This window comes from Kogia breviceps, chromosome 13, assembly GCF_026419965.1.
Source record: "Kogia breviceps isolate mKogBre1 chromosome 13, mKogBre1 haplotype 1, whole genome shotgun sequence".
Taxonomy (NCBI): Eukaryota; Metazoa; Chordata; class Mammalia; order Artiodactyla; family Physeteridae; genus Kogia; species Kogia breviceps.
This window is the reverse complement of record NC_081322.1, coordinates 72,109,371-72,128,316: the sequence shown is the minus strand read 5'-3', so window position 1 is coordinate 72,128,316 and position 18,946 is coordinate 72,109,371. Positions and strand designations below refer to the sequence as shown.

General features: G+C 38.1%; 1 long non-coding RNA gene across 1 annotated transcript in view; it reads right to left on the bottom strand.

The window, feature by feature from the left end:
- LOC136792379 (uncharacterized) overlaps positions 1 to 18,946 on the bottom strand; it is an 82,590-nt gene that overhangs the window by 34,038 nt on the left and 29,606 nt on the right. Inside the window, exon 2 of the long non-coding RNA XR_010836071.1 lies at positions 3,124 to 3,239. This is a non-coding gene — a long non-coding RNA (uncharacterized lncRNA). The remainder of the gene's footprint in view (positions 1 to 3,123; positions 3,240 to 18,946) is intronic.

The following is an 18,946-nucleotide window of genomic DNA, read 5'->3' as shown; positions in this document are numbered from 1 at the left end:
ACAAATAAGGGTATCCTCAGGAAATAGTCCTCCTGGTGTGTATTTAATATTAGTCTCGTTTGCAAAGTAAATCCTTCCCTATTAAGTTTGCTGGGGTGGTACCACAGAACAGGAAGGAATGTTTTTAGTTAAGGGCCCAAGGGTTACAGTTAAGGGCTGGGAGACAGGGAACATCTGTGATTATTTGAAATACCTACCATCTGAGTGGTATGTTTAACTCTCAGGAAGAGGTTGAGCAAATATGGCAAAGCCTAATGGAGAAAGAGGATTGTCTATGTCTACCAGTAATTGACGAAGTTGACCATCTATATTTATATTTAATTCACCCTGAATGTTCAAACTTAAGGAAAATATTGAGCTCTTTTTCCTTCCCTGAAGCATCCCTCATTCATCCGAACTAAAGAATCTTTCTTTGCCTTGGTTTTTCTTTGGTTAGATGGGACTGCCTTTTTTTCCAGTGTCATTGCAATTTATAAATATCTACAAGCGTCCTTGTCAATAGGTGGTTAGTTGGGAAGTGTGCCACCTAACTATTTGATCTATAGGACCTTAAGGTTATTTGGAGTTTCATCTTGGTTTTGGTTCTAAAGCCCTTTCAAAATGTTCTGTCAGGTGTAATTCGGTAAAAGAACTATTTACTATTCCAATTTCATATTTGAATTAGATCTCCAATTTCATGTTTAACTCCATTGTCAAAATGAGAGGAAAGGTCTGCCCCTTCTTTAACTCCCAAATATTTTTTTTTTTTTTTTTTTTTTTTTTTTGTGGTACGCGGGCCTCTCACTGTTGTGGCCTCTCCCATTGCGGAGCGCAGGCTCCGGACGCGCAGGCCCAGCGGCCATGGCTCACGGGCCCAGCCGCTCCGCGGCACGTGGGATCCTCCCAGACCGGGGCACGAACCCGCGTCCCCTGCATCGGCAGGCGGACCCTCAACCACTGCGCCACCAGGGAAGCCCCCAAATATTTTTAGAAGGATTTTCTAATCTTCCTAAGAATCTCTTATTATTTTATTACTTTTCTGTTTGCATGATTAAACTATGGTTCAACCAAATTTTTAAATGTTTAAAATTTTTTTTAAAATTTTAAATTGTGGTTAAGAAACACATAACATAAAACTTAATCTTCTTATCATTTTTAAGTGTTCAGTTTAGTAGTGTTAACTACATTCACATTATTATGCAACAGATCTTCAACTGATTTTTATTGGACATATTTTGGGTATGACTTTTAGGAGACTGCTCTATTGCAGGGGGGTACATTTTTTGACTCTCAGGTTTATTGTGGAAGGAAGGATCCTTATAGATGCCTTTCTGGGTCAGTCCAATCACCTTTTGCAATTCAGAATTTAGCATCTGAGGTTTCAACCAACATGTGTACAACTTAATATAGATCAGGTAACCATGGGTCTAATGCACCCCAAGGAATTTTAATTTCTTCTATGAATATTTGCTGGTCTTTCTGGGTTTAGGGAAATCCTAGTTATAGCTCTTGATTTAATTTGGTTCCAAAGTTTAAATTCTACAGTTGCTTACACACTTGACTCATGGGAGGGATGGATTTTAGAGGAAATTGGAATTTGGATTCTTAAAAGAATTAGGTGATCTGGATAAAAGAAAGAAAGGGAGGAGTCAAAAAAGGTATAAAAGGAGAGATCAGAAGGGAAAAAAGAAGAGGAATATTTGGTTAGTGGGAGGCAACTGGAGGACAAGGATGGCGTTAGCATTGGCAAAAAAATCTTCTAGTAAAGAAATCGTTGATGAGAATTTTATTTGGAGGCCTCTGCTATCAATAAAAATGCTGCCCATTGGGCCTGAAAATTGTTATTCTCTTTCTTTCTAAGGTGTCTCTCAAATGAACAATTGGAGATTGGAGACAAGATGGCAGAGTAGAAAGATCTTGAGCTCACTTCCTCTCATGAGAGCACCAAAATCACAACTAACTGCCAAACAACCATCTATAAAAGAGACTGGAACCTAACAAAAAATACATTCCACATCCAAAGACATAAAGAAGAAACCCAGCAAGAAAGCAGGAGGGGCACACTTGTGACATAATAAAATCCCAGACGCCCTGGCGGGAGACCCACAAACTGAAGAATAATTATATCGCAGAAGTTCTCCCACAGGAGTGAGAGTTCTGAGCCCCATGTCAGGTTCCCCAGCCTGAGGGTCTGGAGGAGGAGCCCCCACAGCATTTGGCTTTGAAGGCCAGTGGAGCTGGATTGTAGGAGTTCCACAGGACTGGGGGAAACAGAGACTCCACTCTTGGAGGGTACATACAAGGTCTCGTGTGCACCAGGACCCAGGGCAAAAGCAGTGACTTCATAGGATCTTGGGCCAGACTTACCTGCTGGTCTTGGAGGGTCTTCTGGGGAGGGAGGAGGTGGGGGTGTGTGGCTGTGGCTCTCTCTGGTTCATAAAAGTTGGTGGCATAAATATCAAATGAACAATTGTGTTCAAGTCAAATGTTCCCCAGAGTGGCCACTGAAAGCCAAATCATCTTCAGTGAAGTTATGCTATTAGAAAAATAGGTACAAGACTTGACAGCACCTAAAAGCAGCAGACATTTTTCCAACAAAAAGAGATGATTTAGTCTTAGACGACCCCATAGCAGTGGTCTCCATAAAGTGATGATTGTGCACCTCACGCCTTGGGCCTCAACTAATACTTATCTGCCTCCAACCACAGACCGGACAGTCTGCACCCCCAACAGGCTGAAAACTGTCAGAACTTTCAAAGCCAAGCTTCCAAATCAGAAATTAAAGATGGAAGGAGAACCTTATCTAGTTTTGTTGCTGACACACAACAACATTTTTCCAAATGGATACTAGCTTGATGAGAAACCATAAACTCAATGGTCGGTGAAGCTGGCTTTTGAACAACAGGCTTATTATACCCTGTAAAGGTCTATGACTATGATCTGTTTGTGAGTCTCCTTCTGATTACAACACTTTTAGACACACAGCAAAAAATGGAAGCACAAAACAGAGCAAAAGAGGATGAAAAGGAATGGCTTGATTCCACCAAGGATGCCAAACAAATGGGCACCAATAACAAAACCCTGGTACCAAACTGTAGCCAAGTTATACAAAAAGAGCCCAGTTTAGGCCTAGTGCTGACTTACCGCAGGGGCATGGATTCAACAAGCCTCAAGCAGCAAAACACAGGGGCCTCCATTGAGTATCACACGTCTAAGTGACAGGCCGTGCAGAGTGGATCTCAGTGAAACCTCCAGGAAAACTGTGGAAATAAACAAAGACCATCCAAATGAGAACAAACAGGCCTACTTATTCAGAGCTTTCTATAGCAAGGGAGTCAGTCACCATCACTTGCGCTTGACAGACACTCAAAGGCAGGCAAGGGAGTGGAAAATTTTACAGTGCAAAAAAGGAAGACTCCAAGTCTGCTGTGACTGGAGATTTGTTGACACGGGGAAGCAGGAGCTAATTGGAAGCAAGATATCATATGTGATTGGTTTAGGGAGCATATGTGGCTTTCTCTCATTGGTCCTGAGTTGGAAACAGGGACAAAAAAGTAGAGAAGCTGGTACTCATAGACCAAGTCCTGACTCTTCCTGCCTGATTGCTGCAGAAGTGTTGGTTTGACTTTCCAGGCTGGTTGCTGCCGAGATTATGGGTCAGAGTTCCACTGTTATCTATAGTCAATCCATTGCCCATTTGCACGTTTAGTGTCTCAAGGAGAACCCTATGACTTGTTTAAATTTTTCTCAATGGGTTCTAGCCCCAACCCTGGTAAAGAATAGAAGCTCAATAAATATTTGAGAAGAAGAAAGAGAATGAGGGAGAGAAATAAAAGGCCCAAACAGCAGTGAACCCTAATTAAGTATGACAAGCTAAAGGAAGTGTCCATGCCATGAAGCCATTCAAGAGGTCATAGGAGGCATGCCTTCAGGTGGCATTGCTTAGCTGTGACCCACAGGAACAGCAGTACATAACCTTTCAACATGTATGCAACAGTCCAAAAAGATGTCACTTAATCAGAGAGAAGCTATAGGACACCATGTGAAAATGAAAAAAGAGTCACAATGACTGGCAAAAATTATTACCCTCCCAGGCAAAAGGAATGGTCTTTGGGGTAGTGTCTTGTGGGACTACCTGTTCAAGAGTCTTTTCAATCACTTGCTTCTGAGGAGTGAGCACTGACAGAAACTTATGAAATTTAGTAATAAATAAGAAGTAGCTGTTTACTTCCAGATGCAACTTTATATTGCTCTCATAGGTACCTGAGCTAGACAGGACATTACAGGACATTAGTCCAATGCCTCTGCTTTGCACATACACCTGCATACGTGTACACTGCCCAGCCCCCCACCCCCTCATACACACAAGAGACAGAGAGAATTTAAATAGATTCCAACATTACCTGGAGAAAAACAGTCATGGGCTCTTTAAAAAGGAAGTAAATCTGTGCCTAAGGTGTTTGTGAGAGGCCAAGTTAAGAAGCTGGAAGTAAACCAGGGGAGGTTAGCAAAAAATAAATTGTATGTTAATTTCAAATTAGCATTTACACTGGTTCCAGGCTTCAAAGGGCAAGGATCTGAGGAAGAGGAAGTATTCCGAGGAGGAAAATTATTCATCCTAACTGAAAAAGGACAGTCTTGAGGGATTTACACTAGGGAGGCAGGCTCTTGGGATTATTGTAATCTGTCCCCTGTTTTTAGCTGAGCTGTGTGGAGCAAAAAGCCAGCTCCCCTGGGCAAAAAACTGAAAAGCTGGGTAGCCCTTCACAACAAGTGATAGTCAAGGGCATCAAGAGATATTAGGTTTTAACTCAGAGCTAAAAGAAAAACAAGGAAATTTTAATAGCTTGAATAGCCAAGAGCTATCTTAGGGTGTTGGAGCTATAGAGATAACTATAAAAGTCTAAAATGATATGGGGAGGAGAAGAGGAAAAATAATTTTCCCTCTACTCTTCTAAGTTCTTGGCTTGTAATAATAGAGATTAGCAAGAGAAAAACAAGCAAGTTCATTCATATGTACATCTAATGTATGCATGGGAGATACCCAAGGAAAACTGAGTAACTCAAAGTGAAGGCTTAAAACTCCAGCTGACACATAGCATCTTCAACAAAGAACAATAAATTCATGGAGAAATGATAAGAGAAAAGAAAGCAGTTTTTGACTTCCAAGGGTGGCAAACCGTGGGAAGGTAGATCTATGGGGGAAAACTAGGAGTAGATAAAGGCTAGTTAGTAAAGTTTGTTATGTAGATTCCTCTGGCGCCTTCTACAAGCTGATAAGGTCTAAAGTTGTTTCTGGGGATTAACTTTTGTCCTTCCTAGTAGAGAGGAGAAGAGGGACACATTTACATGCTACAAAATTTATTTAGGCAAATAGGGGGAGGGCAGGGAGCTTTCCTTGTATCTGCTTCTTCTCAGTTGCCTCAGCTCAAAACAATTCTTATGCTAAAGTGGCATATTTGAGGTGGCATATTCTACTACCCTTCTGGGGTGAAGGATTCTTTATGCCTTATACTGGGTTAAATAGTGACCCCCCAAATTCATGTCTACCCAACACCTTTGAATGTGACCTTATTTGAAAATAGGTTCTCTGCAGATACAATCAAGTTAAGGTGAAGTCATACTGAATAAGGGTGGGCCTCAATCCAATGACTGGTATCCTACTAAGAAGAAGGAATCTGACACAGACATGGGGGAGTAGGACAGAGGCAGAGAGACCCTAGTGATGCAAGCCAAGGAATAACAAGGGTTGCCAGCAAGCACCAGAAGCTAGGAACTCTCTGAGACAGTACGGCACCCCCCAACAACCTGATTTTGGACATCTAGCCTCCAGAACTATGAGAAAATAATTTTCTGTTGTTTTAAGCCACCCAGTCTGTAGTAACTTGTTACAGCAGCCCTAGAAAACTAACATAGGCCAGAGGAAAAAACTGGATGAAAAGTTCAAAAATGGATGTTACATAAATTCAATACATATTTCTTGTGCATTAACTATGCCCCAAATTGGGGCTGTAGAGAATACAAAGATACTTATGAACAGAGCCTGCGTTGGAGGAGCTTAGAATCGAAACTGCCACTGACTTTCACAGAAAAAAAAAAAAAAAAATCTTTTTTCTTTTCCTTTCAGTGATGCTGTCAGGTTAGCAACCTAGGGGAAGACTGATATAAGAGAATCAAAGTTGTGAGTACTCAGCACGTGGCCCATATTGTGAAATGGCTTGCAAACCACTACAGAGAAAAGAAATTATAACTTCAGGACAAAAAGGTACAATGCAAATCAACTGGTTTCTTAAGCAGCTCTGTAGAGAAAAGTAAACTTTCTGAACTACTTTTTCTCCCCCTTCCCCGAGGATTCCTTTCTTTTCCATAATTAAGAAGCCAACATGAAACAGCAGGAAGCAAAGTGTTGGTGGGGAGGTAATTACTAATAGCAACATCAGTGCTGAAACTTGCTGGAAAAAAACCTTTGGCATTTTTACCTATAACAAACCTGTCATCAGTGAAGGCACTTAAGAAACATGCCGTGCTAGTCTTCTGAACACTAGAAAAATAATAATTATGGTAATGTAAGGCATTTAACGAACACTTCATGAGTGAAAAAGGAGTGATTCTTTTTTTGCCCAATTCCTTCCCAAATTATTAGTTCATAGGGATGGAAATTGACTTCTCTTTTCCCCAAAATGATCAAATTAGAACAATTCTGTCTAGTTTTAATCCCTGAAATTTTTTTAAAAATTAATTTATAAAGCCTGGAACTGACTATTCCTGGGGTTAATTCCTTATGTGACCCTCCGAGTCTTCTTATGTAGCTCTCTTTCCAACATCATGTGGGTTTGGGATACATCAAAGAAAAACTGCACAGCATGGAGTTAAACAGGTAAGAGGGACTTTATTCAAGACCATCTCAGTAGAGGTCAAGACTACTGCAACAGGGGATGGAGACTGAACATAACTGGGAATACCACCAATGGCAGCTGGGTATTTGTAGCCAATGGGCAGGGTGAGGCAGTAGATAGAAAGTTATTAAGAGGAACTTGGTTTGGTATCAAGGATAGAGGGACTCCTGCTAAACTGGCTTGGCAGGATTCTTGCTGAACTAGACTGGCAGGCCTAGGGTAAGACCTAATAGAGAAGAGGGCTCAGAGCAACCTGACTAATGTTCAGTCAAAGAGCGAGAGCCCCTGTCAGATGATACACCCAAGTAGCCTTCGCACTAACAGAGGTGTGTTAGTCCAAGGTCCAAGAAACGTACCAGATTTACCCAGATGTTTGATTGTCTTTGTTTTATTTTCTTTTGGTTTATTGGTCAACTATTCAAATAATTTAGAAATCACCCGAGTAATTTTTACTAATTGGTATTTGTGAATTTATAGAATGGCTACAATTCAAATAACTCGTATGCTTATATCAATAAAAACAAAACTCATGGTAAGTTTGCTTTGTTTCTTATTGTTCAATGGTTGTGACACATAAAGGAGAAAAGGAAGACAAAGAGCAGACAATGAATCAGGAACAGGGTCTCACCAGATGCACACACAGCTACATCCTGAGGGTCTCCCAATTCCTCCCATTAGGAGAGCTTCAGACCCATTGGCTGACTTGCTCAAAGACAAATGGAGAAGTCAGGATTTGAAGCCAGATCTGTCTGACTCCAAGATAAGATTCTTTCCACTATACCAGCAGTTCCCAAACACCAGCTCTTGGACCTGGACCAGCTCAAAATTAAGTTATAAGCTGCCAGAGAAAAATGCAAGGACAATGTAGTGAGTTTTTTTTTTTAAACAAAATGAATTCAATTTAAAGCACTGTTCTTTTTCTGAGATTACAGCCCACTTCTGGTGTTCAAAATGTTCCTTCTCTTATGAAATGATAGTGATTATGATGGTAATTATTTGTTTTTGATTTGTTTTTCAATGTCCTTTGTTTTGTTTTTATTTTTCAATGTCCTTACCAGACAAAATTTAAAATTTGGCCAAGCTATAAATGACACCTGAATGTTTTTGATATTTTGGTCACTCATGGAATTCCAGAACCCAGAAATCAGGACTGCCAAAAGGTAAGTTCCCATGAAACATAGAGGAAATAGGCAGCTTGGCATGTTCATTCAGTGATTTCCTCACCTCCATGTTCACTTCAACCTCTGAAATTTAGAGAAAAGTCACTCTGATTAAAAGAAAAGTTAACATCTCTAATTGTATTAAAGAACAAGGACAGATACCAAGGCACAGCTAGAGAGGATGAGAATCAAAATGATTCTAAGGAGTAGAAGAAAATCAGCCACTGGAGGGTCTAATGGCAGGAGGAGAAAACAAAGGATATTGCTCAGACTGAGAAGAAATATGTACACTGTTGATTCTGCAGAGAGGAAAAACAGAATCATTATCCTCTGTGGAATGCATCTTGTTTTTTTGCCTCTCCAAGGCTTTACCCACTGGAGGGATGCTTGCTTTCACCAGAGGGTGCACCTTCCTTAGTGAGCAGGCAGGAGAAGTACAGGCAGATCAGCATTCCTGTATGTGCAGGAAGGTTTCTCATTTTCAAAGGTTACTCTTTTTAAGTGACCATTTTTAAAGATGACCAGACATCTCTGACATAACAGGAGGTGTTCTATTTTTCACGTCTGTCCACTTGCTTACTTGAAGTAACAGGAAAAAAAAAAGAAGAAAAAAAAGGTCTTGTTTCCTACCTAACCCAAAGAGACACTGTGTCATGTTTAAGAGCCTTACAGTCAAGAAAACCAGGTGTGTAATGGCCCACGTTCAGTGGGTAACTCAGGACGGCTCTCTAAACTCGTGGTACCTCTGTTTCCTTGCTAATAAAATGTGACTAATAATATTCCCCACTCAATAGAGTTGCTGTGAGAATTGAAAAATGTATGTTCACTACTGCATGTACTTCCAGGTATAGCCAATAATGTTAGCCAATATTATGTGGACTATATTTACTGTAAGTAGGATAGCTGAGCATGTCCCAACTCAGAATAAATAATAAGCATATACTACTAAAGACAGCCTATTGATTAAACTTGAAGTAAAAAATTAAAAATTATAGTTCACTACATCAGCAACATACCGAGGGCCTAACAAGCACTTCTAGCTGTTGTTCTGACTGTCCCGCTGATTGGCAGCTACAGAGGACTAGGACCACCCCACCCCCATTCCTCCTCATTCTAGAGACCCCACCTTTAACACAATCCGCTAGGTTTCCGCATTGGAACGGGCAGGGTTAGCTGCCTGCCTCAGGAACTCTAAGGACGTTGATCCACTCTAGCCAGTAAAAAGCACTGTCCTAAATTAGTGGCAGAGTCAGTAACTCTGTCCTTAGATTGACGCAGACTCTGAGCGAGGCAATACCATATGACAGCGCTAGGGCATAGGGATTATTCCTGAGACTGGTTAGCTTCTTCAATCCCTGTCCTAAGTTTTGGTTGGACTCTTTTAAGGGAATCCATTTTTCAAAGGTCTTTCAAATTCTGGATAGCTCTTCCAAGTTTATTTCTAAGTATCAGTGTCCTTTCTTATTACTTCTGGATTATCTCATACACAACCTTTATTTTTTTAAGAAGTCATCAGAGTTCATTTTAAGCCAAGATTTCTTTCTCTTATTAATTTTTTTTCTCTCATTGTAAAGTTGATAATCTTTGTGCTAAGCGATTTATGAAACAAAGTTGGATTATTCCTGGAGGCCATCTAAAGCCAGATTCCTGAAGTCAGGCGTTGCTAAACGACGACCAGCTGGCCAAATGGGCCCGAAGCCTGATTTTGTAAATAGGCTTTTATCGGAACACGGTCACACCCATTCATTTACATATTCCCTATTGCTGCTTTCACGCTACAAGGGCAGAGTTAAATAACTGGGACAGAGACTGTACGGCCTGCAAAGCTGAAAATATTTACCATCTGGCCCTTAACAGAAAGATTTACCGCTTCCCTGCTTTATGAAGTCAGAACGCTATAAGAAAAGCTGGTCAACTCTGAGAAAAGTTAGTTGGCTACCATCCTGATAATTAAGTAGCCACTTTTGTCCGAAATTTTCCAAGATCACAACATGTCATAAGGAGATTTGACACTTGAAAACATTTTTTATTTTGATGGTTCAAAATGGGACCAAAATTACCATCTTCCAATGGGAATTACCCAGGTTCTTCTATATGAAGCATTCTCTCCCAGAAACTACCTCCAGTTACTTAGAGTTGAATACCTAAAAAGCCACACTGGGGGTAATTTTGGTGGGAAAATAAGAGGACGTGACAGTCATAAGTCTAGATTACATTTAGTGACTGGGAAAAAAAACCTCCAAATTTGAAAATCTTTGGAAGAAAATTTAAAGAACGGTTTAGTTAAAAATGAGTAAAGTTCCTGTCTTTTCTCCTCACAAGAAGCCAACTGTACATCACAGGGGCATCAACACCAATATTTCTGAGCCAAATCTGAAAACAAATAACAAGCATTGGGTATTAATCTGCATTAATAAAAGAAGCATATTCTTGATGGGTTGCTCCCTTTGCTGAATAAGAGACAAAGTTTGGGAAAATGAGAACATGAGATGGAAGGCCAGAGGAGCTACTTCTGGCTCCTTATGCAAAGACATACTTTTAAACTTTAAAATTAAGTGAGATATCCTTCAATTAAAGGACAAGAGACAATCATGTTCTATTAAAAATGAAGCTTTCTAATACAATTTTTATTTATTTGGCCACATGTTCCATGCATTTCTCCTTTTTTGTGTGTGGGTTGTGTACAGCTGGGTCACATACATTCTGGATGAAGTTTAGTTTCACTGACTTTCCTTAATTCAGTCACCAATGAAATCTTCCATCCATTTAAAATTGTCACATCCCTGATGGAAAGCAATTTGGAAAAACATTTTAAGAGACACGGAATGTTCACAGCCTTTGACCTAGTTATCCCACTGCTGGGAATTGATCTTTAACTAAACAATTATTTATAATGGCACACACACAAAAAAACCTTTACATCCAAAAATAAGAGAATAATTGAATTAAGATACATCAACTAGAAGAACTGTTAGTTACACAGCCATTAGAATAATTATGGAAATCATGTAACAATACAGAAAGTATTTATGGAATAATGTTAAGGGAGAAAAGTAGAATGTAAAATTGTATCTGCATTATGATTACAATATGAAAAATGATGTCTGCATAAGAACTAGGACTGGAAGGAACACAAAAACAACTTTTCGATGAATTGAAATATAGGATTACTTAGGGTGGTGGTATGGAAGCTGTATTTCTTTAATAAATGTTTATTTTTACGATGCTGTTTATAAGCTTAAAAACAGAGAAGAACACCTCACTTTTCCCCCTTCTCTTTAATATTTAAAATAATTTAAGAACTATATCAGTCATGGTCCAGTTACAAAGAAAAGAAACCATTCCAACTAGATTAAGCCGGATGGCATTTGTTCCCGGATCAAGGCAATGGCTGAGGAAACAGACTCTAGATTGAGTTTCCAGAAATAATTCTCAAGGCTCTAACAGGGCACCCCAAAGAGCTGCTTCTCCTGCCATGACCAGGAAGCAGCTTGCAAAACTAGAAAGCTCTGTTTACATCTGTTACCTCCCAGAGAACATTGTCTCTGTATGATCTGCACCAAGGCGATTGAGTTTCACGCTTTCTTCTCTTACTGTGTAACCCAGTTCTGAATTTAAGTTTTGGACAAGTGCAACAGATCGACAATACCTAAATCACATGCAAAATGCTTTACAGCTTCCACGATACGGTGAGGCACTAAAAGGAGGCTGACTAGGTGGTAAACAAGCCAGTTTCTAGTATCTGCCACAAAGAATTGCCAGATAAAATACAAGACACTCAGTCAAATTCGAATTTCAGATAAACAACAAATAATTCTCAGAATTTCCCAAATATTGTACGGGGCAGACTGATACTAAAAAAGTATTCATTGCTTACCTGAAATTCTGACTTCTTTGGGCATCCTGCATTTTTATTTTTAAAATATTGCAATCCTACTGTCATGGAAACCAATAGAAATTGAAATCATTCCTAATTCATACAAAGCTTTGGTGATATTTATTCTCAGATACGGATTCTTGCAATAGAGTAGCCACAAATTTCTAATGGAAGTATTTTCTTTTTTTAAACTAATAAACATTCTCTCGATTCTTTATAATTTCTCCAAAAGTAGGGAGCAAAGCGGTGTTTACATGTTGGTTAGACTCTCATAAGCAATCAGAAGGTATCAGTGCTGGATGGCCCCCCTAGAGAGAATGTATTCCTTAGAGGTAATTTTTTCTCTACTGCTTTCTTTTAACAGACAAGAAGTTAAGTTAGAACAGAGTCAGAGTTAGTGCCCAGGACTCCCAGACTTGAGTTTTTCAGTCAGGTGCCTCTGAAAAGAATAAACGTCCTTTGTCAGTTGTGATATATTCAAACATAAGTGTCTAAGACAAAAACATGGAGTCCTGATTAACCTCTCATAATTACTGAATGCCAGGGAAAGCATGAGTTGCCACTCAAGAACTGTGGTAGGAAAATCTCTGGACCAGGATGGCCTGGATTTTAGCCCTGAATATATTACCACCCTCCTGGGTAAGCTTGAGAATGTGATAATTCTTCTGAGTCACAGTTACCTCATCCTTGAAATGAGGTCATTAATACTTTTCCCGTTTCCTTTATACATTGTCATAAGGATCAAGTAAGTTCACATCTGTAAAATTTTATGAAATGTAATAAGTGCCATATAAGAAACTTTACAGTCTCATGATTGAAAATTACTAAAGTTTAAAATATTCAATATTCCAAAGATTATCCATCTGTGGTAGGCTTGTTATATGCAATACTTTCAATTCTTGCTAATTTTACCCTTGAGCAAAGTAGGTTTAAGTAGTGACAGAAGTCCCAAGTAGAAATGGTCTAAACAAGATAAACAATTATTTCTTGCTGAAGTAAATGAACTCTGAAGGTAAATGGGACTTAATTATTCTTCGGGACTCTGGTTTCTTCTATTTTGTTCCTCTGTCATTCTCATCATACAGATTCCACCTAATTGTCCAAGATGCTGATCAACTCCAGCCATCACATTTGCATTACATTCATTAGAAGGGGAAAAGTTTCAAAGAAGGCATATACCTTCCTTTTGTGTTGAACATGCTTCCTTGAGTGTAAACACCATTTCACTTATATTCTGTTGCCATAATTTCATCAAGTGGTCACACCTAATTATAGCAAGCTGTAATTTCAGACAGTCACATGCTCATCTATAAGTCAAGACCTCTATAGCTAAGTCAGACAATATTCTTTGCCACTGCAGGTAAAAACCAAATATCTTTCCACATGAATTAGAGAGAGTCTTAGTTTGGGCTGTTATAACAAAGTACCATAGACTGGGTGGTAACAAAAATTTATTTCTCACAGTTCTGGAGGCTGAAGTCCAAGATCAGGGTGCCATCATGGTCTGGTTCTGGTGAGAGTCCTCTTTCAGGTTGCAGACTGCCTTCTTTGTGTTGTATTCCTCCATAATGGAAAGGCACTAATCCCATTCACGAGGGCTCCACCCTTATGACCTAATTATTTCCCAAATGTCCCACTTCCTAATGGTATCGCATTGGGAGTTAGGATTTCAACAAATGAATTTGGGTGTTTGGGGTTGGGGGCGGGCAGACACTTGACATTCAGTTCATTGCAGAGAGGAATTCAATTAAAGATTAGAATCTTTTTTTTTAAATGCAGACATAGAGTGGAAAAGCCAAACAATAGTTGCTTTAATCACATAATTAAATTACTGTCTAAATAGATTATAAGCTCCATGTAACAACAGTACAGTGTCTGAAACATATCTGATCATTTATAAATATCTGAAGAAAAAAACAGCTGTTAGAGGCAAAGAGGAAGGAATCGCAAATTTTATCTCTGCAGAATCAAGGCTGCCAGATATGAAATTATTAAATTATTGAGAAAGTGAAACAGAACAACTTGCAAAACTGTCTTCTAACTCACAAAACAGGTAAACTATAACAAACTGTGACATGCAAGCAAATTATTGAAGATCAAATTTCTCACTTCATTCAGACCCATATATTCCAAGACAAAACTACTTAACTTTGCCTGGATTCATAAAATCTCTAACTGGAAAACTCTCCAGTTTACAAATTCTGACCAGTTCCTGAGAAGCCCAGCCATATGATCAACTCCAGCCTGCAAGTGCATTTCCCTGACTCCCTCTTTTTCAAAACACTCTATAGTTACCTTGGTATGTATCAATAATAATACTAATGAATTTAACTTTGATACAGGTTGTATTTCTAATGTTCTTTGCTCAGTAGTGATAGACCACATTTTATTAAATGTCACACTTATTGTTAATGTCTCACAGATTTTTCTTGAGCAGTAGACATGTCAGTGTATTAATATGGATAGATAACCAGTGTGAGAACTAAAGAAATTTTTTCTAACACAAATTGTATGTTATTTAAATTCTCCCTGGTAAAAGAGAGAAGAAATGAGCTGAGACATGGGATCTGTTCAAATAGACAAGGTCAGGATAAGGAGCAGGTACAGGGAAGAAATATTTTGGAATCACTAAATGAGTCAACAAATATCAGTACAGAAGTGAGATAATATAACAAATACCAAACAACAAATATCAGTACAGAAGTGAGATCTATCTTTTTGAAAAGTATTGTAACCCAATGAATTTGGTCTTTTCTGCAAGCCTTAAAGTCTCAAAACTTTAACACCAGGTTTACACTCAGAATAAATATATGAGCACACAACTTAATTTTGTTTCTTATAATATATGACTTGGGGCATATATTATCTGAGTTTAATCATCTTGTTTGTAACGTAGAGATATTATATTACATTTAACTTAGGATATTCAACCAAATGGCTCTCTTTTACATAATTAAAAACACTATAAAATTATGTTATATCTGCATACTTCATTATATATAATCATACTGCAGACACTATATACTGGTGATATTCTCTTTACTATGTATCACTGTATACACAGAACCATGTTTATTACACTTTATGAGCAATTCAAACAATTTTTCTCATGTAGTTTTGACTATATACAGTATTTGCCTGATGTGCTGATTCTAGAAATGATTCATCAAGTAATTTTTTATTCCACTGCAATACCTACAACACAGATGGGTTGATATGAACACATCAAAAGAAAAAAATGGTAAAACTGTCAGCATGCAGTCAGTTCTCCATTTTGTTGGCCAAATCTGAATTTTTATGCCTGAAGCCTAAGACAAGCATATTTAAATGATATAAACGGTAATAGAGTAATCTCTATAGCAAAGAAAATGACTATGCTAATGATAGTCACATAACTATACTGAAGGCCACCAGAAGATGGCAGTCTTATTTCTTTAAGGAATAGGATGACTGAGACAAATGGTTGGGATGTGAGATGACAGATAGCGTGGAAGATGAAATCATTCAGGTCACTGCTGGCTACTGCCTGTCGGCATAATTCCTTCCCCAGGTAAGGCCAATGAACTCTTTCTGCAGGAAGTGCCAGAAACTAAAAAGCCTGACTTTTAATGCTATGGATTATACCACGAACGATTACATAAGGAGAGAAAGAAAGAGTTCACAAGTCATGGGAAACTTTTTCACCACTGTTTTTTTCTCATCTTCCTTGGCATGTTCCTCTTTCATGCTGTGTCAGCACACGTGAATGCTGAGATAAAACCTAGGATATTCCCCTGATGTTTTCTCTAGACTCATTGATGGAAAGAGAAAACAGATTTACTGTGGTCAGGAAGAGACACTGAGGCCGATTATCTAGTCATATCCACATCCTTCAAAGAAGGTATCTGAACCTGAAATACATCTAAATCCAAAATATATATATATTGATTAACCTCCTTCTCAGCCTCAAGGAATGTGGCATTAAGGCAGCAGATTGGGCCTTCACACTGTGTGTCTTCAAAAACACTCTCAGTGATTTTTGTGACTTTCAGATGCACCACCATGAGCAATAGGCTGAGCACAAAGAAATCAAAAATTCTAAATTGAAGTTCTATTAATAGTTACCCTGCTCTTTTATTTCCTGCCTTTTTGATAAGCTGCTTCTCCCCAACCTATGCATATAGAATAGAAACAATTTGGTTTGCCCTTGAAGAATCCCTCCCCCACCAAAAAAGAACACTGGCCTTATTCACATTTTCCCAATATGGATTCATGTAATGCCATTTTTTCAGTTCCGTTTTGAAGGCTTGGAGAACGGTGAAAGCTCACATTAATAAGCATAACCATTTAATTTCCAAAATTAATGAGTAGAACTCAACAGATTGAGTGCATTGTATTGGAATATCTGATTTCTTTGGAATTGCTCTGAAACTCAGAGAGGGTATGATGACCAAATGGTGCTACACTAATGATCTTTTCATATTACGATATGAAAAGAGAGAAACAAATATTGTAGCATGCATAGCAATATTGTTTCAATCTGTCGACGACAAAACACGTTTCATCTCAATTAACAAGTAGACTTTGTTATGAAGTGCTAGCCAGATTGCTAATAATTAAAGACTTAATGTGTCTTCCGTCATTACACTAGGACAGTGCTGAGAGGCTGTAAAAAGTGTTTGAATTCTGTTTGCTCTATTTTTGGGGGGAAAGGGAAGAAATCCCTATCTTCATAAAGATGAATTAAGAAATAATGCATATGATTATTCTGGGTCTTTGGGAAAAGTTAAGATATCATCTCTCAGTGCTTGCCAATGATGATACCCCAGTATAGAAATGGTCCCCAGAGGACCCCAGGCCAGTTCAGATACCCTTCCCCAAATAAGTAACTCCCTGGCCCTTGTTCCAAGTTCCTGTCTGCCCCATATCTTTATAATAGGCTCACTTTTTTAAAAAATTAATAATTGAGAGCTTAATATATGTATGCTTTCCCATACGTGTTATACTCTTGGGTAACTAGCCTAAATGACCAGTTTTAATGTTTGTTTTGATTTGGGCAATCTAATTGTTTTAGCATCTTGTGTTGAGATTACGTTAGTCACTCATTTCTTTCTTTTCCTGCAACTGAGGCGTGTGGGCATGGTTCCGTGCATTCAACTTATCACCAGCATCAATTTTTTAAACCCAAATCAGTTTAAGATGTCTGTTTCTAATATATTTTATGCTGAAGCCAATTGGTAATGATCCTCAGTATTTACTGAGGACCTTCTTCCCCCTAAGATTTTTAAATGATGAGCTTTTGCCCTACAGCAATATTTGCCACTTCAAAGTCCATGTTGTGGAGTGGCTTCTTCATACCTTCTGAATGGGCTTTTATTCACCATTATCACTGTAACAAAGAAAATGGATCGAGCTACACATGTTGCCTATCATGCCAGGTGCTGTACACAAAAAGTCAAAAGGATGCTCTTTGGCCCTTCAGGGCTTTCTTTTAGAGATGAATTAGATCTCAAGTAGGATTATGATATGACCATCCTTGACTGAAAAATGCAGACTGAATTTTCTGGCACAAATACTCCTTAAATTTACTCTGTTTCATGCTGATCCACAGCTCATTCTCTGATCAAAAAAATGAAGAGATCAGCAAACGTTCAGGATACTTTTTTATCAGAGTTAGAGAGCCATTGTAGTTAATCTTCTTTCACATATACACACTGCATTTCCCATTTAATCCCAAACACACAGAAAATTTGCCCATGTGTGACTCTAATTGACAAGTATGGCAAGACTGGGTTTTCTATACTCATGCTGGTATTTAATACAATTGGGTAAAGAAATGATTCAGATCATAAAATTTAAAACTATGATAATCACAGCTCAATGCACATGGAGTTTCATTTAAAGGGTCAAAAGTATATTCCTATGTTCTAGTTTATTTATTTTTTCCAATCTCCTAGAATTGTAGGAAGGAAAATGTAATTGATTTTGATTTGCGTTTTTCTCACTGGCCTTGTGTGGTGTAATTTAGTTTAGTTGACTTGCGAAGGTCGTTCATTCACAACAGAGATTCGATCAATATTTATTGAGCACTTACTTCATGCCAGGGACTGTGCTACATGCTGGGGATAGAACACTAAACAGAACAGATAGTCACTACTCCTGAGGAGCTTTCAGATACTTTTATAGCCAACTAGAAATAAACTCTAGATATTCAATTCCTTAATTTTCTGTCCAGTAAGATATGATTACCCAATAGATTTAATTATTGAATATCTGATATTTCCTCAACTCTCAGTAGGGAGTTTTGGCAGAAATTTTTCAGCTACCATTAATTCAGTAGCAAAAATGCTAAGAACTATGATAATGTTCTATAAGTAGAATTCTTAATCTTAGTTACAGAGCTTTGTGATTTTTTTATTGTAACTTAACAAATAAAAATGAGAAATTTTTAATTTTCTTACAGGAAAATTAAGAAATTATCTTTGGCTCAAAAACATTTTTTTTAACGTGGAGATGTCTTTTAAGAAATATCTTGCACGTTATAGTCAGTTAGTGAATGGCTTTTTGAATGAATGTAAGATCTATGACAACAGAGACTTTGCCACCTTCCTTTACTTATCTGTTTCCAGCACATAAAACTAAGTGTCTACTATGTGCTGGAAATAAAGAAGTGAATTTATTTACTTTTAATGAGTGAATGTGGCCTCATTGATAGCAAAAGACTAATTCTTACTATTTAACTGGAAAAGAAAAAAAAAATCACATGAAATTCCTCAGTGAAGAAAATTGTTGTGATAGCTTTAGTCTACTAAATTTTATTATAAATACTGGTTTATTTGGATTTATTTCAATCAGTTAATTTGAGCTCTCTATTCTGTTTTTAGGTTCCAAGAATTTTTCCCACTTTTATTGTTGTTGAGAAATCCGTTGCCAGTACAAGAGTAGCTTCATTGTAAGTAATCCGTCTTTTCTTTCTGGCAGCCTTTAAGGTCTTTGGTGTTCTAGTTTCATTACAATGTGTTTACATGGGGATTTCTTTTTTTAAAAAATGTATC